The 24,245-nt window shown below is 34.9% G+C and overlaps 1 pseudogene; it reads left to right on the top strand.

Annotated features, from left to right (window-relative positions):
• The first annotated feature begins 7,472 nt into the window (after nt 1-7,472).
• LOC150020086 (BTB/POZ domain-containing protein KCTD9 pseudogene) lies at nt 7,473-8,995 on the top strand (annotated as a pseudogene).
• The last annotated feature ends 15,250 nt before the right edge of the window (nt 8,996-24,245 follow it).

Genomic DNA, 24,245 nt, shown 5'->3' with positions numbered 1-24,245 from the left:
CTCACATAGTTCTCCCAATCACCATCAGCTTCCCCATCATATTTTCTTGAATCTCATCTATGGTCTGAAATCTCCCTTTCAAAGGTGATTTTAGTTTGGGGAAAAGCCAAAAGTCACAGGGGACCAAATCAGGGCTGCAGGAGAGCTGAGTCATCTGGGTGAGTTGGTGTTTCACCAAAATCTCTGCACGAGATGCGGTACATGAGTGGGAATGTTGTTGTGATGAAGCTTCCAGTCACCAGTTGCCCATAGCTGTGGCCTTTTGAATCATCCAAATAGTTTCCATGGAGGAATATTCAACCTTAATGCAAAATTTGATACAGATTTGTTGCTCTACTTACTCAGTCATTTTGAGTGCAACGGCCACACAGTACACATGCTCATTCAATATCTAATGCCCCCACTGACTAGTACAGTGAAGTCACCATTGTTCACTCATGCACATTCCAGTCCACTCTTCTTGGCTGCCAGGTCACATCAATATCACGTAAATCATTCTCAATATATTAACAATGGTTGGACTTTTTGTGGACAGATCTCATAGGTTTATTAGGAAAAAATTACTTCTTCTTCTGTTTTAATATATTGGCCACCTGTGGGCTTGCTTCTATGGACTTGTTTTTCCTTCAGTCATGGGTCCTCTATATCTGTTTTTTGACACTTCTCATAATTTTTGGTTGTATGACACTCATTGCATGCAAAAATAGAGATTAAAGTAAATAACGCTTACCTCCAGAAAAGTATAAACCTCACATTCTCCAAAGCCATTAGTGTTCATTAATGTGTGTGTGTGTCTGTGTGTGTGTGTGTGTGTGTGTGCATAACGTTTTGAGTTATATACTATAGTTAAGCTGTTCACGGGCTTGGTTATATATTTAGTTAGACTATATTCACTATAATCTTCAGTAATTTGAAGGTACAATCTAGACTTTTCATCAGCAAGTCTTGGACTCTGAGCACTGAACAGATTAGAAATCCCTTTTTATTTTACAAAACTGCCTCCAGTTTTCCCAACTGCGAACCATCTCTCTTTGCTTTAGAGCCTGGCTGCCAGCCAATGATATTTTTTATTTAATCAGTTGCTTAATCTTTCTTCTGATCTGTCCCTAAATTTCTGGGCATTGGAAAGTCTCCCTCTGTCTCTCTACCCTGTCTGCAGCCTTGGATTACTGTTGCATTTACTCTGAGGATCTGGAATAGCTGAGGAGTTTTTTATTGTCTTCCTAAATACATGCGAAGCCTTGAAAGGGCCACTCCTCTGTGCTGAGAGATGACCAATGACCAGAGGATCATCGGTAACCATCTCAAAGGCTGATTTTCATAAGTTAATTTAGTTTTCTTAATACAGTAAGAAAACAAAGCAAAATAAACAAAAATTAATGAACAAAATACTACCACCACAACTACCATCACTAAAAACAAACTAACAAACACCCCTGAAGATTTTGTGCATTATCTGACTTGTTTGTGTTGTTTATGGTGGGAGTGACAGTCTCTTAAAAATTTAACTGCTACATTTATCTAGTATTCGAATCTTAACAAATTAATTTTATTATCAGCCATTACATACATTTAGTAAAACAAAATGTAAATTTTACTTATTTTATACATATGTACAATTATACATAAAATATATAAATATATATTTATATAGTTTTTTTCACAGTTTGTATCCTGGGGATGCCTATGTATTAGAAGGGACCAGGGTGAGAATAGGAACGAGCTTCATGTTGAGAGGAGGGCGCGGGGGACATGGGCAGAACTTCCAGGCTGAGGCCAGTAAGACAGGCCAGGGAGGCTGCAGCCAGCAAAACATTGGACCAGCAGGCAAGCAAGTGGGCTGCTTCTTGTCCTGCATGTGTCATGCCTTGTGGCATAATGGAGGCTCTGTGAGGATGTGGAATATACAGACATTTGGCCCCAGTTAAGGTGTGAGAGGCAGGGTGATAAGAAAGTTCCTACCCCATGGGTCTTTAGTTACTGAGAGACAAACTTTGGAGGGAGGAAGATGTCACACATTGTTTGCAGGTGGGCATGTGGATAAGAAAGGCAAGGGACAAGGGCGTTAACATCAATAGGTGTGGCAAGGGGGCAAGTCAGAGAGGGAACAGTGAGGTGACAAGAGCCCTGGAGCCTGGGTGGGAGGGGAACCTGGCCTTTGATCACCACTGAGGTGGAGATACCTCTGGGCTCAGTGGGATGGCTCCCTGGCTATGACGTCACAGCATTAGGTGCTCACAATGGCCTGGAAGCCCATTTATACCCACAGCTTATTCTTCTGGTACAGAGAGTCTGGCACCTGACAGCATCAATCTTTGCCCATGGATGACAGAAACATTCTCACATCTGGGGTCCTCCAGGTCCTCCTGCATATCATTTGCAAGCACTGTATATGATGTCTGTCCAAAAAGTATCCAGCCACACATATAACAAATAGAAACATTTATTGAATCATCCAAATAGTTTCCATGAAGAAATATTTGAGTTTAATGCAAAAGTTGGTGCTGATTTGGTACTTTACTTGCTCAGTCATTTTCAATGCTACAGCCACAGAGTACACATACTTACTCAATGGCATCTACCACCCTCACTGACTAGTACAGTAAAGTCATCCTTGTTCATGCATGAGCATTCCAGTCCACTCTCCTTGGCTGCCAGATTACAATGATGTCACACAAACCATTCTTGTTATATTGACAATGGTTGGACTTTTTCTGGACAGACTCATATATATATACATGTAGTACTTCACTATATATAACATATACATATATACACTATATAGTAGAGGTGTTTTTGTTAATAAAAAGAACTTTAGACATTTATATACATTTAAAAAATTATTCTTAATGCATTTTGGTAAATTGGCTTTGGCTAGTGGTCACTTTAATGTAGAGGTTACTAATACACAAATGAAAATGCTATTTTAAAATCAACACAAAAATTTATTAAAATTTAGAAATTAAAAACAATTTCAATATGCAAAAATAACAGAATATAGCTTCTTAAGAAGCAGATGTAAGGATTACTTGCTGCAAGTAATTTTAAGCCTCTTTTGCTGAATTGATTTGGTTGATGTCCCAGTAAATCTGTCAACAAAGCAACACTTGTCTTGATATTTACTCATATTTCCTAGGAATTTTGTTATGCTCAGAAAGTCTGAAGCCAATTCTTTATGTAGAGTTGCCAGTTTGTTGGCAGTCTGAACTGTGACAGGGCTTCAGAGAATCATTATTTATGACATTTGATAATGTCTTTTTAAAAATGCCTGGATACTCACTCCCTAAATATCCTTTTGCAACTTGACAGTATCAGTGTTTCCAATCATTCCCAGAGAGCTAATTCCCTTTTGCTTTTGAATGTAAGGAAAAAAAGTAAGTTCTTTCTTTTTTCATATTAATTATCAATCCTTTAATATGGAACTATTATGAAAGCAATATTGATGAGTAATAATATGAAATAATATATGGTTTTTAATTTCTTATAGCAACCATGTATTTATTAAGTAAACATTCTAATTTTATACTAAGTATAATATACTTCATTTTCTTGACTGGCTTAAACATCACACATTTGTTTTCTAACAGTTCTGTGGCTGAAAGTTTACATTAAGACACCATCAGGGCTGTTTTCTGATGAGACCTTTTCCTGGCTGGTAGACAGGCTTCTCACTGTGTCCTCACATAGCCTGTACTTGGTGCACCATGGGGAGAGGGCTCCTGTGTCTCTTCCTCTTAGAAGGATTAGATTCTATTCTACCAGATTATGCTTCTATTAGATTAAGGACCCACCTATTTTTAAGACTATTTGTAAGTAGTCCTAAAAATAATATCCTGATTTAGGTCAATTTATATGGATTATGATTCAGATTGTAAAGAATACTCTGCAATTAAAAGACAGAAGAAATATTTATAAGGAAGTCAGGACACTCCCCTGGTAAAGTATTTTTACTCTCCTGGTACCCTTTTCTTAAAATTTTAAATAAATACTCATTTTTTACCCAGATTTGTTCTTGGTAGCCACCAAAGAGCAAACCATAGTCAATTTCTTATTAAAAAAAAATCCATCTTATCTATTCATCAAGCATGTATTCAGTCAGGTCCTATGTTAAGCTTTGAGAATATTGCTGCACTAAGATGTACATAATCCTTGTCTTCATCAAGCTTACATTCTCAAATAGGTGACAAATATTAACTAAATATATATTTAATTAAAATGACAAAATGCTATGAAGGAGAACTCATTAATGGATATTCTGGAAATCCTTCTTTAAGGAGGTTCCATTTAAGATTATTTAAGTACTATATTAGATTACTATTGCCACAAACTTAGCGACTTAAAACAACATAAATTCAATTATCTCACAGTTCTGAGATCAGAAGTCCAAATCCTCACTGTGCTAAAATCAGGATTTCCATCAATAGTACTGTAATAACTGTGTATGGTGCCAGCGGAGTACTGGAAATATCAAGGAGAGACTTTTTTAAGTATATGAATATCTAGCTACTATACTTTGTACACAAAACTAATAGAAAGTAATACTAAATATAAACTAATTGGAAAAAACACAAACTTTTAAAAAACAAATTACCCCACAGATATAAAGCACATAAATATATATCATAAAAAATAAAAAATAAATTGAAAAGAGATTTCTAATGATGCACTTCTTCTGGAGGGACAATTTGTTTCCTTGCTTTTTCCACCTTCTAGAAATCACCCACAGTCTTGGGTTAGTGGTTGTCTCCCTTCAATATTCAAAGGCAAACTACAGTTCTCACACTCGTCTAATATTGTCATTCCTGCTCATTATCTTCTGCCTCTCTCTTCTACTTTTAAGGTTATTGATTGCATGGAATCCATCTGGGTAATGTAGAAGAATCTGCTCTTACCAAGGCGAGCTGATTATCAACCTTATTTTCATCTGCAACTTTAGTTCTCATTTGTCATGTAATCTCATATATTCACAGATTCCAGGATTGGGATTTGAACTTCTTTGGGAGGCCATTATTCTCTGCCTACTACAAGCAGAAACTTACATGAGTAGGACTCAGCCCAGTAAAGACAGGTAAGAAAGGAGAGAATTTTACTCAAATGAAACAACATGAGAGAAGGCTCTAAATTGGAGTAGAATGGTGTGACAAGGACTTCAGTTTGCCTACCTTGTAAGGGTAGAAGTGAGACATGGTCAGGCTTGGGATTTGTTTTCCTTGTTACATAATGAAATCTGTCTTTTGGCCAAAATATATGGCCAATCACATTGTGTTGAGTCACTAAATTTTGGAAATTCCTAATAAAACCAACATTTTTGTCATCATTAACTACCAATAATTAGTAGTGTCTTTATTTAAAAACAAGACAGAGAACCAATATCAAAATGACTTAGTCTGCTGGGAAACATTTTTTTTTTCCTGTTCTTAACACAAAGTCAGCTAAACTAATTGACAATATCAGAAATAATTGCCTAGGTAGACACAATTTGAAGTTTTATCATTATATCTTATAATGACATGGTACTCAAAGTTTCTCTTTATTATCTTTGTGTTTTGATAACTTTTTACAAATTTGCTAAAGTTTTGATAAGTTTTTGAATTTCTACATTGCTGAAAAATTTGAACAATGAGTTAGTTATGTTTTAAATTGATTAAGCTGTTTCATGGACTATCATATTTTATATACTTAACAACTCTATGTTTTTCTTCAAATTTTAACATCATGAGGCTACATTGCTTGTGACAATATTACTTCATAGATGGGACAGTCCCAAAGGATTCCTCTTTATATTCCCTATTTTGTATACCCTTTCTACTGCCTCCATCAAGGCTTCCAAAGCCAGGCTACCTCTTGAGGACATCTCTTATAGACTGATTGTATTTATATAAATTGGTAGATTTACCATAAAAAAATAATTTGAGTATTTAAATGAAGAAAATGAAGAACCTAATTTAAAAATATACATTCAACCCCATAATCATCAAAGCATTATTTATAATAGCCAGGACATGAAAACAACCTAAATGTCCATAAAAATTAATAAAGAAACTATTATATGCAAAGAAAAAGTACATAGAGAGTGAAGAATATGATTCAGTAATAAAAGTAATGAAATCTTGTCACTTGCCATTTGCAACAACATGAATGAAACTTGAGGGCATTATATTCAGTGAAAAAATTAGACAGAAAAAGATAAATACCTATTACCTCACTTATATGTGGAATCTAAAAGCTAAACAAACAAACAGATACAAGCTTGTGGCTACAGAACAGAGTACTGGTTGTCTGAGGTAGAGAGCAGAGAGGGTGAAATGGGTGAAAGGGATCAAATGGTACAAATTACAAGTTTTAAAATGACTCATGGGGATGTAGTGTGTATCATAGTGACCATAGTTAAAAATATTGCTTTGTGTATTTAAAAGTAGCTAGGTGAGTGGGTCTTGAAAATTCTCATAACATGAAAAAATTGTGTAACCATGTATGGGGATGGATGTTAAATGGACTTACTGTAGTTATTATTTTGCAATACATACAAATACTGAATCATGATATTATATATCAGAAACTAATGTAATGTCAAGTATACCTCAATAAGGAAGGTTAAATTCTAACAGGAATAGGTAAAAAACAAAAACCAAAATAAAATAAAACAAAAAAAGGTATGTAATATCTTGACTTCAATGTATAAAATTATCAATAAACATATTTTACTTCCAGAGCCTGAAGAAGTTTAAGGCTCTTTACAAAAAAAAATTTTTTTCTCACGTGACATGAATGAAACTGACAGAAAAGTTACGATACCCGTCAAGTATTTAAAGGAAACTGAGACTGTAATTAGACATTAAGTAGACTGTAAATGAATAGAAAATATTTTTCAGTTGAGAATGAAGTGTGACTAGAGATGGAAAATAAGTTACCATGAAAGGCTGGATTTCTGCAAAATTTTATAACAGCTTTAACTTAGTCTAGGGTTTTGCATACATACTGACATTTAAACAAATCCAGAAGTTGTTAATTCTGGCCAAATAGAAATACTTCTTCTGTATCATAACTAATGAACACTTTTTTTTTTTTTCACTTTCTAATCCCAGTAGAAAGTTTCTGTTAATTGTATGAGATACAACTTCTACTACTACTAATACATTATCTTAAAAAGAATGTCACCTGTTCAATTTATATGACTGTTTAATTTTTAACCAGAACTTCTTTTCAAATGGTTGGTATTTTTTCATAGTCACAGAATAAAGGAATTGTTGGAAATTGACCTTGATAATTAGGTACTAAAGATAAAAACTAGTGGTGACAGGATGACAGACTTGAATGATTTACAAAGAAAAAACAAAGTTTCTATAAATTCACCATGCTTGAAATTTTTTCAGTTATAAGCAGGTCACTTTACTACTAAATAAGAATTATTAATGAAAATAGATTGCGGTTGGGGGAAGGGCCCTCGGCTGGCTGAGGCGCCCGTGGGCGGGATGGGCAGGATGACCAGCCAGTCCTGGGGTGTGGGACTGAGAGTGCGTGCTCGTGTGGTCTGTGTCCGCAAGAGAAGGAAGGTGGTGAAGGGAGGAGAGTCCGAGTGGGTGGAGGGTGGGGAAGGGTGGGAGAAGAAAAAGGTGGGAGGAGAGCCAGGTGGGAGGGTGGCGACTCACTCAGGACCCAGTGGGGGCAGCGCGATGAAGCGGGTGACCCTGTTCCTTAACAGCAGCCCCAAGAATGGAAAAACTCAAATTTGACTTCAGTGGGGAAGAAAGGAAAGATGGCAGCTACTTACCCCTTCGTATAAAGCAAACAGGTTGCAGAGTTGGATTCTATCAGTTTGTTGCTGTGCATTGCTATGGTGGTTGCTGTATATGGGACTTTATCTGATTTGCTTTCTGTGGCCAGCAGTAAACTCGGCATAAAAGCCACGAGTGTGTATAATGGGGAAGGTGGACTGATTGATGATATTGCTTTGATCAGGGATGATGATGTTTTGTTTGTGTGTGAAGGAGAACCATTCATTGGTCCTCAAAGTCTAAACCACCTGAAGGGCCGTCAGGCTCTCACATGGACTGGCTCACGCTGAATGTGGGAGGGCGGTACTTTACCACCACACGGAGCACTTCAGTGAACAAAGAGCCCGACAGTATGCTGGCCCACATGTTTAAGGACAAAGGTGTCTGGGGAAATAAGCAAGATCATAGAGGAGCTTCCTTTTTTTTTTTTTTTTTCCTTTCTTTTATTTTTTGGTTTTTAAAATTGACTGAAGCCCAGAGTACTTTGGGCCCATTTTGAACTACTTGTGTCATGGACAGCTCATTGTTAATGATGGCATTCATCTACTAGGTGTGTTAGAAGAAGCCAGAGTTTTTGGTATTGACTCATTGATTGAACAGCTAGAAGTGGCAATAAAGAATTCTCAACCACCAGAGGATCATTCACTAATATCTCGAAAGGAGTTAGTCCGATTTCTGCTAGCCACCCCGACCAAATCAGAACTGTGTTGCCAGGGTTTAAACTTCAGTGGTGCTGATCTTTCTCGTTTGGACCTTCGATACATTAACTTCAAAATGGCCAATTAAGCCGCTGCAGTCTTGCGCATGCTAATCTCTGCTGTGCAAATCTTGAAAGAGCTGATCTCTCTGGATCAGTGCTTGACTGTGCAAATCTCCAGGGAGTCAAGATGCTCTGTTCCAACGCAGAGGGGGCTTCCCTGAAACAGTGTAATTTAGAAGATCCTTCTGGTATTAAAGCCAATTTCGAAGGTGCTTACCTAAAAGGTATAGATATGGCAGGAAGTCTAATGACAGGAATTAACCTGAGAGTTGCTACCTTTAAAGATGCAAAGTTGAAGAACTGTAACCTCAGAGGAGCAACTCTGGCAGGAACTGATTTAGAGAATTGCGACCTATCTGGGTGTGACCTGCAGGAAGCCAACCTGAGAAGGTCCAACGTGAAGGGCGCCATCTTTGAGGAGATGTTGACACCGCTGCACTTGTCCCAAAGCGTCAGATGAGAGTGACAGGGCTGCAGGAGGAAGCTCGAGATGAAAAATGTTTTCTTTGTTGCTTTTATTTCTCCACTTAGCTGTCTATATAACAAATAGTACTGTAGGCAAATTAAAAAGAAAAACATTTAGAGAACTATGCTTGTTCTCAGTGGTGCATACGGGAAAAAAAGTTACTTTTTTCCACATTCTGATTTTACCAGAGAAGGACGCATTTATAGACATAAGGAAGCTAGATTAGATTGCTGCCTTTTGAGTGGGGTAGGGGGGTTTGCCTGGCTTTGTGACCAGGAATAGTATCTTATATTTGCTATAAAATAGTCTTGATGTGGAAATATTGTACCATCTTGGTTTGAAATTTGATGATTTTAATTTATGAGAAGCACAGCGCATACAGTGTATTTATTCAGCCTCTAGAGGCATATGGATATTTAAATTGTGAACCTTCATGAACATTTTCAAGAGGTTGTTCAGGTTTGTGAGAAGCTGTAGAGATAGCTTCCCAGCTTTACTTGTCACCCTGTGCGAACATGGCTCGCTCTTCAGGTTCCTTTTTATAAGGTTTATTTTTAAAAACAAACTAGTAGCTAAATTAAAGAACTCCTCCCTTCTTGCTGACAGAGACAGTCGAATGAAAGATCTCACTGTGTAGGGATGTCTGCTGGGGTCTCCGGGGACCTCCAGGTGGAGCAAGGAGGCCCCTAGAGCAACAGCTTTTAAATGAGCTGTCATTAGAATTGCCTTCTAAGCAACGTCCACTCAACACCAGGCCAGGCAGGTTAATCTATTTATACTACCAGCTTCATTCCCTCCCTATACCATCAAAACAAACATAGGAAGGTACTGCAAAACCAAAAAACCAAGATGTGTTACTAATATTTAATCCAATGGCCAAATAGTTGAAACAGGACCAGCTTAGAAATAGATACTAAGTCTCAATCCATTGCAGTCGAAGCTATAAAATAGGAACGGATATGGCGAAGTCATCTTTTAGAAGGCAACACAATATACTTGCAGCTCAAACCCTACAGTGTGGAATGAGGGCTTTTACATTGACTCTTTGATTATAACCACCAAAAAAAAAAAAAAAGCGTAAATAAAGACAAAAGCATTTGTCTGGTCCAAAATTTAATTAAAAAAGAAAGAAAGAAAGAAAAGAAAATAGATTGCTTTATGATTTTTCTTCTACAGGCATAGATAACCATATATACTGTAAGTAGGGAGTATTTATATATTCAAAACTGGGTCAAGAAAGAAAAAAAGATGGTGGTGCTAATTAGGAGAAGAAAAACATAGGTAAAATGTTACCAAAATGCAAATTAAAATGAGGAAGAATCGCATTAACATCTAAGTTTAACTGAATACTATTTATCAAATATCTGAAAATTTTGGTGGTTTTAAAATTATGTAGTAGACAAATCTAGTTACAAAGTGTATAATCTATTTATTAATCAAACTGTGTAGAACACCTTAAAGATAAAGGCTACTTCAAAGGCTGGCCTTGAAGATTAGGCATTTTAAATCACTCAAACTAACATTTTAAGGAACTACCTTACCATAGGGTTTCCTGTAAAGAAGATCTGAAACCTTATTCACAGAAATCTCAAGGAATATGAAAGTGGGAAGAACTGTTACAACAGATTTTCAGAACCAAAGACACTGTGCGGGCTCATTATGCAGAGATTTGTAACTTTTTAAATCTAGCTGCTTCATAAAGTACATTTCTCTTTTAAAGCTTCTAGGTCACATGGACACTCCTTGGAGAAGCTCTAAGGTTTAGCATTTCATAAACAAGGGCAGTCACTATTTGTAATTGTGGTCAGTTCTAAATATTATTCCTAGCTTCTCTGAATCGGCCAATTATCTTTTCTTTTCCAAAGGAGCTGTTTCAGTCTTTGAACATCCACTCTTACTCAAGAATAAATTCCTTTCACTCCAGGCTGAGGAAGTCCATGGTAGGCCAAGACTGTCATGTAACTGGGTGAGTAGGTGCTCCTCAGCATGATTTATGTGATTCTGCATATAGTAGGAAAACAAAGCAAAAAATTATTATATACAAAGTTGATCACAGAGTTTCTAGAAAGGACTATCCAGGTCAAGAATCCTCCTTAATGGACTTGTTTGGTTGTGAAAATGAACCCTCCGGAGTACAGCTTGAAAGCCCAATGGCAGGTCAAAGAAAAACCCAAACACTCTGAAAAAGATGAACGGGGTCTTGGGGAACTGCGATCAGGGATCCTAGGGAGATAACTGAAGGAGGCAACTCAGTTTCTATCTTTGTCAATGACAGCTCCAGCTCCTGTGTCATTTTTCAGTAGAATAACTAAAATCCAATAAAATTACAATACCAATATCTAGTGAAGAGGTAGAGCAACAGGAAATCTCAGTCATTACTGGTGGGAAGTCACAACAGCACGGTCACTTTGGAAAACAGTTTGGCAGTTAAGAAAACAAACAGAACAAACAAACAAACAAAACTAAATAGCCCTATCAGATAATCTAACCACTTCTGGTTATTTACCCAACTTATTTGACACTATGTCCACACAAAAAATGGAATAAAAATGAGTATCGCACCTTTACTTATAATTACCTCAACTGGAAACAACCAAGATATAATTCAATATAAGAATGAATAAATACACTGTAATGTATGCATACAATGAAATACTACCCAGTATTAAAAAAGGAATGAAGTAACAAGCCATGCAAAGACAGGGATGGATTTTAAATGCATATTTTCATGTGAAAGGAATCAGTATGAAAATACTTCAAATTATATGCTTCTACTTATATGATATCCTAGAAAAGTCAAAATTATAGAGAAGGTAAACAGATTAATAATTGATATATGATATGATATCCTAGAAAAGTCAAAATTATAGAGAAGGTAAACATTAATAATTGACAAGCATTGAGAGTAAAGAAAAGGGTTAAATAGAATTTTAGAGCAGTGAAACTATTTTAAATGATACTATAACTGTGAATATATGGCACTATTCATGTACCTATGTACGTATACAACTTGACAGCTCAGAGTAACTCCTATTTTATGTAAATTTTTTGAAAACTAGAGGGCATAGGTCCTACTATAGCATACCCATTGTGGCAAAAGAATGTAACTGTATTACCAATATATGAAACAACCTTTCATTGGGGTTGGTGGTGGGGAGCTGCTGATCTATGTAACTTTGGAAATGAGTGGAATTCAAAAGACTAAAAGCAAAGAGAAGAGAACAGAACATTTTAATGTAGTTGCTAAAGCTGTTTCACATGAAGTTACAAATTTACAATTCTGAAATCACTATATAAGTACCCTGGAATTGAACAATTAAGTAAATGAATGGCCCATGGTAGGAGTCAGATCTCTCACTGGTAAATTGGGAGGTTACAAACCATTAAGGAGAGGAGGGCAGGATGATCCATGGCAGAAAGGACTCAGCTGGAGACAGCAATATGACTTATGTTTACTTTTGTATAAATGTAGATGGTTACGTAGAAAAATAATTACAGACATGCAAATATGTTTCCTTGCACAGTCAGCTGAAAGCATCTAAAAGCATGGTATCCCAAGAGCAATGAATGCATTGAGTGCCCCAGATATAAGGGTCCTTGAGGAAATGGCTGATTTAAGTAGTGGGGCAGGGAAAATACAAGATGAGTCTGGAGCACCTTATAGAGCCTGATATGAAAGTAGTGCTAAACAATTAAAATAAAAAATAAAAACAAGAACCATGATGGAGGTACGTCAAAGCGAAACAGGTACCAAATGAAAGAGCTTCCAAATGCCAAATATGGAACAATTTGAGCAAAACAAAAAATTATAGGGTAATACTTTTTCTATTTTTTTGTTTTATTTTAAAAATATTAAAGTTATTGGGTGACATTGGTTAATAAGATTATTAATAAGATTATTTTAAAAAGGAGTATTAAGTCATAGCCCTAAGTAAAATATACATGAATTCATATTGATATGAATAAATGATTGACTAAATAAGTAAATGGGGAAAAATAAACAAATCTCCAGACAGGAAATTTACAAATAATTTACATAGATAATCTACCCTTGAGGAAGTGCGGAAGGGTGGGGCTGCACATAATGACTACCTACCAAAGACTATAGTATAGAAAAGGGAAAAAAAGAATAACTTTTCAGTGGAAAAATCTGACAAATTCTACCTCAACCCAGGTGATCAAGTTTAACATCCACTGTGATAAGTCATGTGGACAGTATGTGCCTTTAATATGATGTAATAAGGATGACATTAGACCTCTGTGATCTTCCTCCTGCAAACCCATAATAATAGGTCTAATCATAAAAACAAATATAAAAAAAAATCCCAATTGGGTGCATTCTACAAAATACCTGAACAATACTCCTTAAAATGGCTGGTCATCAAAAACGAGGCAAATCTGAGAAACTGTTACAGTCAAGAAGATTCTAAGGAGGCATAATGACAAAATGTAGTGTGATATCCTGTATGGGATATTGAACCAGAAAACAAATATTAGGTACAAACTAAGAAAATAATAAATAATATAGACTTTAGTTAATAATAATGTATCAGTACTGATTCATTAATTATAACCAATGTACCATACTAATGCAAGATGTTGACAGAAGACGAACTGGGTGTGGGGAGTATGAGTATTTTTTATGCTCTCTTTGCAACTTTTCTGTAAATAGAAAATTATTCTAAAATAAAAAGTTTATAAGGTATTAAAAGTTTAGTTCTGAAACTTGAAAATTGTATTTCTTATAGTGCGTTCCTGCATACAGGGACTTGAGAGTGAGTAAACAGTATAGATTTTCAATAGAAACTGAGCAAACTATTTTTTATTTACAGTGTTGACTATAATAGCCCATACAATTAAAAGACAAGTGTGAATAAGGTATACATTTCTGAATACAGTTCAAGAAGATAGGGTAAAATCATCTTGCTACCAGTGTATTCTGTATATTTCTATATTGTAGCAGCACTGAAGAAGAAACTTTATTATCTAACACCTATTAATCAACTTGGTAGAAAACATTAGTGTGCTGAGGATTTTCTTAAGTATTTTATAAGTCATCAAGGTAGAATTAGTATTTTGTTTCATTGCTTGGAGGAAATAACACTTAGTTTTCATTGTCATTATCATCACTGGCAAGTCTTGTTTGATTTTGTTGACAATTTATTTTGTTACAATATAAGCTGTTACTAGTTTCCTAAAGAGAAAGAAAGATCTGTCTTTAGGGAAAAGCTATTTGAGATAGAAATATATGTAACAACAGAGATGCAGTATCTCAAGTGAGAAACATGTTGACAAAAACATGCATAGAAATGGTGCCATAAACTTCAAACATTTGAGGTATCATAATCATTAATTCTTATGTATTCAGTTATGTTTCCTTTTTATCTCAAATTTAGTTGGATTATTCACTATGGAATACACACTTAGTCATATGCATATATAATCTGCATAATTGTTAGCAACCTTATTATTAATGGATAGGACTCTGCTCTTGATCAGTTACTATTTTTATAAAATGTTTGACATAATTTATTATGAAGTTTAGCAAAACAGAATGGTAGTGACCCTTTCCAAACACCCATATCCTCCCAACTGGCTACATGGCAATGAGATTTTGTAATGAGTAGTGTTTGTGAGACTTTCTGCTACACATTATGGTGAGAAGAATATTCATAGGAGAATATGATCTGGTGGGAAGTAAAACAACTATAAAGAACAGCTATATTTTAAAAATATCATCCCTTAGAGGAAAAGCCTCACTTACTAAAATGCCTATATTTTATTGCTGTTTTCATATCAACATCAATGGGTAAATATATATAATTTTAATGATTTAAAATGATATAACTTAGACATTGTGATTATTTCTGTGATTACAACATGACAACTCAATATATAAAAACACATCTGTTGTTTCTAATTATACCTATTCCTTAACATTTCCATCATGCTAATTTCAGTTACTGACTAGAAATAATTAAATTTGCCTTTCTTTTCATTTCATATTTGTTTAAGCAAACACCTGGGATTTCTGCCTATAGGTAGAAATATAATGAGATGATTCAAGATACAGCTTACAACAAAAACTTATTTTCATGTGTTAACTGTTTTTTTATGTAAAGTTCAAACTTTCTATTTCTTTCTTCAGAATTAAAACTTTTATTTTTTCAGCTATCAACTATTGGTATGTGTGTGTGTGTGTGTGTGTGTGTGTGTGTGTGTCTATATATCTATATCTATCTATCTATCAACTTGATTTACCCAGAACAGTGAATGATTAAATATTGTAATAAAAGCTGGAAAAGTAATGTATTTAGAAGAAACATGTTTTTTCCTAATAGTTCTTAGATTTCAGGTAAACTCATTTTTTCTCCATTTAGACAACTTGCTTGAATGTCTCAGTAAATCATATTAATCAACCGGTTAGAGGGCTTACTCTTTTTATCATTCTAGGCACTATGCATGACATGCATTTTGCTGTCACTGAATATATAATCTAGTTGAGGAGACATGTCCTAACATATCATTGAACATGCAAGACAGATAATACTATTAATAGCAATCAAACTATACGATATATTTTATGTGTTATTAATTTCTAAGATAGGCTTAAAGATTAGACCAGTGATTCAAAGTTTTAAGAAAGAGGCAAATTAATACATGGAATTTTTATTTATTTTTAAATTAATCTTCATCTGAGGATATGTTTATTAATTTTAGAGAGAGAAGACAAGAGGGAGGGGGAGAGAGAGAGAGGGAGAGAAAGAGGAAGAAAGAGAGAGAGAACCACTGATGTAAGAAAGAACATCAATTAGTTGCCTCCTGCACATGTCCCAACCAGGAATTGAACCCACAACCTAGGTATATGCCCTGACCCAGAGTGGAACTACAGCTTTTTTTGGTGTACAGGATGATGCATTAACCAACTAAGACACCCAGCCAGTGTGATACATGGACTTTTCTGGGATGAATAAAGTTAAGATAGTTCCTAAAGAGTAAAAAATATATTTAAAAAGATAAAACAAAAACAAAAGGAGATGAAAGGCAAAGAGATCATGGGTAGATATGACTAAGAAGTTGGACCCAATTTCTACTTTCATTTGAAACTCCAAATCAATGATATTTGCAAAGACTTTAAATGTTTTCACAGATATGCATTAGGAGAGAAAATTATTCTGTTAGGTGTGTATGATTATGGAAAAGAAACAATTAAAAATTACATCTATGCCCAGTAAAAATTTTAACTTTACCTAAAACAGATAGAAAGAACTACGTACCTAATAAAGAAGGGAGTGTCAATTTTCTTGACCCATTTCATATATTCCAACTTATTTTCTCTAAATTTTCTCTACTCCCTTTTACTTCATGAGTAATTTTTTAGGTGACTGATGGGCTCTTTCCTGAGCAGTATAACTATCATTCTCTTTATTTAGGTATAGACCTCTCTGGAACATGTTTAGCGCCTCTTTTTAGATGCTGAAAATCCATATTCCAATATTCCAACAATGAAATATCTTCCAAGAGAGCAACAGAGTCAAAGTTGTTGAGAATATATTTATAAATCAATGGCATAAACAAAAAAATGAAGAAAAAATAAAATTTCTACAAAGTGCATGCAAAAAATTGTTACACATGGCAGTTGGTGTTTTGTTGTGTAAACTAGCATATCAGTGAAAAGTTGTTAAAATATTCCATAATTATTATATTTTCACCTACATAAAATAACCCTTTAATGAAACAGAAGGCAGGAACTCCATTCATTTGAGTGTATTGTAATATCAATTCAACTGCATAAGAAAGTTACCTAAGAAAATGCTCCATTATTTGTGTTGCTTAAAAAATGAGAGTTTTGGTGCTATTCACTGTGACACCAAGATCTCCCTTTAGGAAGGAAGAACTTATTCCCTAAATTATTGAGAATACTACTTGAGATATTTTTCAGATGTCTTCCCACTTTGCCAATGGCATTATCTGAAGAGATCCCTGGACACAATCTCATTTTCTTCCAGGGCAACCAGGATGAAATGACTGATAAATGCATGAGTAAAACTTGCTTCTTGCTCCATCCTCCAACCTGAAGTAATTCTGAAGGACAACCCCAGCTCTAGAGCTCCCCATTGGAATCATCAGAGGCCTTCACAGAAACTGCATTGCAGCTCAGCTTGCTCTCCTGACTAATTCTGCTTCCCTACCTGTCCTCCTAGAGGAATTCATGCCAAGTATACTTCCTAAAAATATTCTCTCTCTGAGTCAGCTTCCCTGGGATTTCCGCCTGCAAGCATTTTTAGGTGGCCCTGGCCAGGTGTGTCAGTTGGTTGGAGCATCATCCTGTACACCAAAAGGTTGAGGGTTCCATCCCCAGTCAGGACATTTACCTAGGTTGCAGGTTCAATTCCCAGTCAAGGGTTGTATGGGAGGCAACTGATCCATGTTTCTCTCTCACATTCTCTCTCTTCATATCAATAAACATATGCTTGAGTAAGGATTAAAAAATAGAAAAAACATTTTAATGTTTTTATATTACTCGACATTTCTTAACCTAATATTAGACCCATATTTCCAGCTTTCCTTACTTGAAAGTACCATATTTGCTTCAAATTCTTTGTGATAAAAACATTTTCATTCATCTCATACACACACACACACACACACACATGATGCTTATTACTATTTCTTCTATTGAATTACTGAAGTAAATTGCCCTTCCTAAACATGCATGTAAATTAATGTACTACTAGCTGAATGAGCCATCTGAAATGTTGCTAATGTAAAATAAGAAATGTATTTCAAAGAATTGCCTAATTGCAAATTTATATTTGGCTCACATTACCAACATGACATTGCATGTGAAAGTGGGTTTTTCCAAATTATGTATTACTAGTTTTTGCAAAAAGTACTAGAGAGATTCCTTGTTCCCCATTTATTCAACAACAGTCTCATTGAATACTTATTATGTTCTGGTAAGTTTTATAATTTGTGGGATACAGTGGGTAAAATTAGTATAAACCCTACTTCATTAGTGCTATTAAGACCATAAAATAAGTAATTGATACCTGTACCACACTTATGTAGAAAGGCTTAATAGGAGAGTGCCTTTGGGCTAAAATCTGAATCTTGTGAAGAGACTAGCCCTGTAAAGATCTGGAGAAGGAAGATATGTGTAATTTCTCCAGAGGTGGGAATGACCTTGATTTACTAGAAGGTTAAAAAGGAAGTCTGTATGATTGGAAACAGGGTATCTTTAGGTCTCATTCTCTAAAAACAGGCCTTGAGAAGAGAATTAATGAGCAAACGTTTTTAAGAAAATTCTTTTAGGGCAGAGTAATGTTAAGAGAAATTTGGGGATATCTGGCTGGAGTAGTAATATTCTACAGAAGAGAAGAAGGATATGAGCTTTTGAAGACAGTGTAAGAATATAATAAAGAACTGCATTATATAGGGTGGTACAAAAGTAGGTTTACAATTGTGAGTACATGAAACAGAGTTTATTCTTGTATTATTATTTATTATTTTCCATACAAACAAGTGTAAACTTACTTTTGACACACTCTGTATTTTGTTTGATAGAATAACTTTTGAAGAGTTTTAATCAGAGGAATACCATGATCCGAGTTTTGCTTTGAAGTGATCACTTTGAAGAATAATGAAGGAAAGGAGGGAGGGAAGGAGAAATAGAGGAAGAGAGAGAAAGGAAGGAAGGAAGGAAGGAAGGAAGGAAGGAAGGAAGGAAGGAAGGAAGGAAGGAAGGAAGGAAGGAAGGAAAGAAGGAAGGAAAGAAGGAAGGGAGGGAGGGAGGGAGGGATTGTAGAAGACCAAATCTGATAGGAGAGACATTGGTTGTAAGGGAACTAAGGAATTGAAGTGATCAAGAAAATGATGGTTGATGCCATAATTTTGTGGAGAGTTTAGATGTAAGACACACAAGAAAAAAAAAAAAAAAAGAGAGAACAATTTGCTGAACATGGCCTAAATAATTGGGTTGTGGTATTTACTAAGATGAGTGATCGTTGCAAAGAAATAGTGTGACAAAAACAAGAATTCTGTTTTTGAACAATGTCTATATCAAATAGTTTATATTAAATAGATCTAAAATTTATGCTCTCAGAAAAAGAAATTGATGACAAATATACATTTTGGAGCCAAGCATAGATGGAAAGTATTTACAGTCATGGCACTGGATAAGATTACATAGTGAAAAGAGACCAAAATCAATGAGCCACTTCACAATTTTCAGGTCTGACAAAGGAAAATTGCCAGTGAGGTGTTAAAAAAAAGTAAGAGATATAAAAGACTTCAAAAGGTATTTGAAGAAGAAGGTCGTAGTCAGCAGTGACAGATGCTATTGAATAACCAGAACAGGGGAATATTTGAACACTGTAAGAATCTTGAAGCAGCTTGGCAAGATGCAGAGTATTAGAAATAGACATATTAAAATTCCAGGATCTATGCAGCTAACAAACTTTTGTTTGTGTAGGTAATCTCCTGTTGTTACCATTCTTATTAAAGACAGCATGGAGGAGGCTAATGATGAAGAATGTGGTGCATCCTCTTCAACCTTTATTAGGTAGTCAATTCTAGTGGTCATGAGGTATTGCAGATAGTGTGCTTTCACTATGCCATTATGATTAAAAGAAAAAGGTTATGTCTATGCTTACTGTAGCCTAACATTCTTCTGTGGTTTGTTACTTTTGTTGATATTTTCCTTATTTACCTTTGAAAAAATTATGTGGTGTAGGAGCTATATACTGCAGATGACAACCGGAATTTCAAAGTCCTCGCAGCCACTTTCTAGTTGTATGATATGTGCCTCAGTTTCTTTACTGTTAAAAAAATGTGTATATTTCATAGATTATTGTTAAGATCAGTAGACTCAATATTTGAAAAGCCCTTAGTATATTTACTATAATTTTATTATTGCCTAAAAATATTCATACTCATTATGTTCTAGATTTCCTTCCAAAAATTCTTTTCTGATAAACTTGGACATAATTAATCATTTTCACCTCTGTGTGACCACTGTATTTTCACTTATACCTGGCTCTTTTCCTGATGTATTTCTTACATCGTTATCTCTCCCGGTACATAATGAGATTAATGAAGGGAAGATTATATTTTAAACATCCTGTATTCTTGCAGAAAAATCTTGTGCCAAGCATGTACTACACTAGTTGCGATCATTCCTGGATGTCTGGCAGCATCACTCAGTGTGTGTGTGTGGGGGGGGGGGGATTTCTCAAAATATGTATGCTCTAGATTAGGATTCAACAGGAATTCTGTATTTTTCTTAGAAGATTCATCATATGATTTTTATTTTCATGTTCTGGCAAGTTGAGGTTCTCTCTGGTAGATGCACAATAAATAGTAAATAAAAGATGAGTTAGCTTTCTCTTTGCTTACTGCTATATAACAGGAAGCATTCTTATTTTTAATTCATTCTCAGGGCCTTAGAGAAAAATTACATTTATTAATAGTAAAGAACAGCTATACATGATCTATTTATATAATAACATTTTTATATTTGAATACTATTCTGCATTACTTTTCAAGTTTTTCTGATGAAGTTTAAATAATCACATAGAGTACCTTTAAATTTATTTTTGAGAGTCTCTGGGTATGATTCCACAGGTTAACCAAAAGAATGTTTTAATCATGCAGAGGAAAACTTCAAATATGGAGGAAGATTGTAGGCAAGCCTTGACTATGTTTCTATTTTCAGGAGTTTTTCATTTGAATGTGACAATTTATGTTTGTCTAATGTATCCACTGGCCAAGTTAGTTAAAATGTACATGTTCCTTTTATATAGAAAGGAATAGTATAGGTAGATGTTTTAAAAAGAAAATTTTATTGGGGAAAAATAATTTTTAAATATAGAGAAAGTAAAAATAAAGCCATTGATACTGTCAAGTTTTGTGTCATGAACAATAGCACTCAAATCCATGAATATGACTTACTGTTGAATGCAGGAATATATTTTGATAAAATATTTTGATTTTCTAATAGTTTTAGTGTTAATAGGTTTCTTATTACATGCAGATCTATATAATATTTTTTTATTGGCAGAGTTTCAAGTTTTCCATTGTAGTAGTCAAGAACAGTACAAATGAAACACATACAGACTTTCTTTTTTAAAATTTACAAACTGAACTGAAAGGTAGAGTGAGCCTCTATGCCTGTTTCCCCATAATCCTAGAAAAAATTCACTTTTTCAAAAGATAATGGTTATTTAGCAATATAGCACCTACAAAAAGAACATGAGTAAAAACTTCTTCTCTGAACTGTACTTTTAACCCCAAACACTCATTATTTCTCATTTTTTCTTTAACTGAAATTTTTACTTATATTTATAATATAATTAAATATTTAAATAATACACATTTTTTTCATATTTTATGTTCAAATCTCTCTGGTTGTTTTGAATAACAGATATTTAAAATACTTCCTCACTCCAAATATATTTTTTCATGAAAAGACATCTATTAAGATATTTTCTCATTTGAAAATCACTTGCTGTATCATATTTACTCAACAAAATTAGCAAGCTATTGAATACATAACATTTTTCTATAAAACTTCTGTATCATTTGGTTTGATCTGATGGCTTTCTCAAATATTGCTGTAATATTTTATAAACATTTTTATTAACTATTTTTTACTTTGAACATATTACAATTGTGCAATTTCCCCCCTTTTGCCCTCCTTTGCCCACCAACGCCCACAGTTAATTCCCACACCGTTGTCCATGTCCAAGGGTCATGTTCTTTGTCTAGTCAGTTATTGGTGGGAAAAAAGGGGAAAAATTAATAAACATTTCTAAAGGATATATCTTTTATGACAAATACCTAGTATACATTGGTTTATTTGGCCTTTAGCTTTTTAGAAATGTCAGCATGTAAGGCAAGTCACTGAGATTGGGGATCAAAATAACATCTAGCTTTGAGTTTTGTTCGAAAGAAAAACATTTTTTTGCCACAATGGTATTTCATTTCCCTGTTTGCTAAAGTTGGAGACAAGTTTCTTTGAGCTTAATTCACTTGGGAGATTCATCATCTCTTATCCTCTCAAAGAGGATTCTTTTAAATCTTGATCTAAAAGAAAAATTATGACTCATTAAGGATTATGAGCATGCTATCTCCACTCTTGGCCAGGGTATATCTTTGCTTACCTTAATGCTTTTGATTAAAAGTCTAGATTTTGTCCAATAGAGTTTCAAATAATTTCTTTCCAATAAAAAATGATCCCAAATGTTATATTTTTAATTCTGTGCAAACATTAATCAGTTTTCTATATAACCTAGCTTTCTAGTTCCCACAAATATCTAGTTTCTTAAAATGTTGTTTCAACCACACTTGTAATTCACTGGTTTCCTGTTTAGTATTATACACACACACACACACACACACACACACACACACACACACACATTCATTCTGTATTTCAAAAAATGGTTATGAGCATATTACTAATGTTCACACATCTCATGTGAATAAGACTGCACTTTTTATTTCATCGAACAGTTTGGTGTGATTGTGACATTGTAGGCTACAGAAAGCCTCAATAGATTGTTTGACCGCCAATGAGACAACTAAAAGTAAAATTTTATGACTGAAGTTCTCCTTTGAGTATCTCTTCTAGTTGGAAAGTACAATGAGAAGACATAGCTCATGCAAGTGTTATTCACAGTGTACTCTGAAAATTTCCAGTGATTTGTGGATAATAGACTCCTTCATTTTCTTCCTGATTAAGGTTATTTGTGGTCTAGAATAACACTGGAAATAAGGGACTATTTTATATTAACTCAGATACACTTAAAACACAAATCTCACCCAATTGCAAAGTTTTAGTATGTTATTACAGCCATATTTTAAGATAACCTGCATTTAAATTTTGTTTCTTATATGAAGTCAATAATAAAAAATTAATTTCTATCTCCTATATATTATTTTTATTTTTTAATTCTTTATTGATTACGCTATTATAGTTGTCCTAATTTCTTTCCTGTTTGTTCCCCTCCATCCAGTGACTGCCCTCCCTCCAGTTGTCCCCCCCTCCCCTTAGTCCATGCCCATTGGTTGTGCATATAGTTCTTCTCAACATCTTCCTGTCTGCTCCATTCCCTCCTAATAAGCTTCTTAATTCCTGTACCATCTCCCTACATTTACCCCCTTCCTACTCCCCACTGACCTCCCCCCTAAATGTTCCCCATACATATAATTCTTTTCCCACTCTCATTGCCTACTTAGTTTGCCTTTGTTTCAGTTCCCTAGCTTCTGTTGTTGGTTGTTGTGATACAGTTTTCATTTTAATAATCATAGTTTTGATCCTCTTTCTCCAAAAAAGTTCCTTTAACGTTTCATATAACAGTGGTTTGGATCTGATGAACTCCTTCAGTTTCACTTTGTCCTGGAAGCACTTTCTCTGCCCTTTATTCTGAATGACAGCTTCACTGGATAGAGTATTCATGGTTGTAGGTTTTTGCTTTTCATTACTTTGAATATTTCTTGCCAGTTCCTTCTTACCTGCAGAGTTTCTTTTGAGAAATGAGCTGAGAGTCTTATTGGGACCCCTTTGTGCATAATTCTCTTCTCTCTTGCTGCTTTTAAGATTCTTTCTTTATCCTTAATATTTGACATTTTGATTATAATGTGTCTTGGTGTGGTTCTCCCTGGGTCCAGTTGTTTTGGAACTCTCTGTGCTTCCTGGACCTGTAAGTCTATTTTCTTCCCCAAGTTAGGGAAGTTCTGCTTCATTATTTTTTCACATAGATTTTCAATTTCTAGTTCTTCTTCACCTTCTGGCAACCCTCTGATTTGGATGTTGACCCACTTATTGCTTTTCCATAGGTTTCTGAGCCTCTCATCATTTTCCTCACTTTTGGTTTCCTCTTTCTGCACTGGTTGACTGTTTGTTCCTTCCCTAAATTCTGATTTGTTGGTTTGATCCCTGGTTTCCTTTCCTTCACCATTAGTTTCATAGGCATTTTTGTTCATTTCGGCAGGACTAGCCTTCATTCCTTCCCTGTCTTGTTTAAGACCTGCTGTTAGATCTGTAAGCATTCATATAACCAAATCTCTGAACTGTGCCTCAGAAAGATTTCCTATCTGCTGCTTCATTAGATTAGATATTTGCTGTTTGGTCAAGTGTATCACCAGGATCTCTATCATGATCTGTGCCATCCTGACAGTTTTGTGTTTACCTTTGCTTCCTGGGCAGGGCTGTCACACCTCCTATGCTAAGGGGGGCAGA

This window comes from Furipterus horrens, unplaced genomic scaffold, assembly GCF_987537825.1.
Source record: "Furipterus horrens unplaced genomic scaffold, mFurHor1.1.pri manual_scaffold_2, whole genome shotgun sequence".
Classification (NCBI taxonomy): Eukaryota; Metazoa; Chordata; class Mammalia; order Chiroptera; family Furipteridae; genus Furipterus; species Furipterus horrens.
The sequence above is the reverse complement of the archived record's forward strand: the minus strand, read 5'-3'. Positions and strand labels throughout refer to the sequence as shown.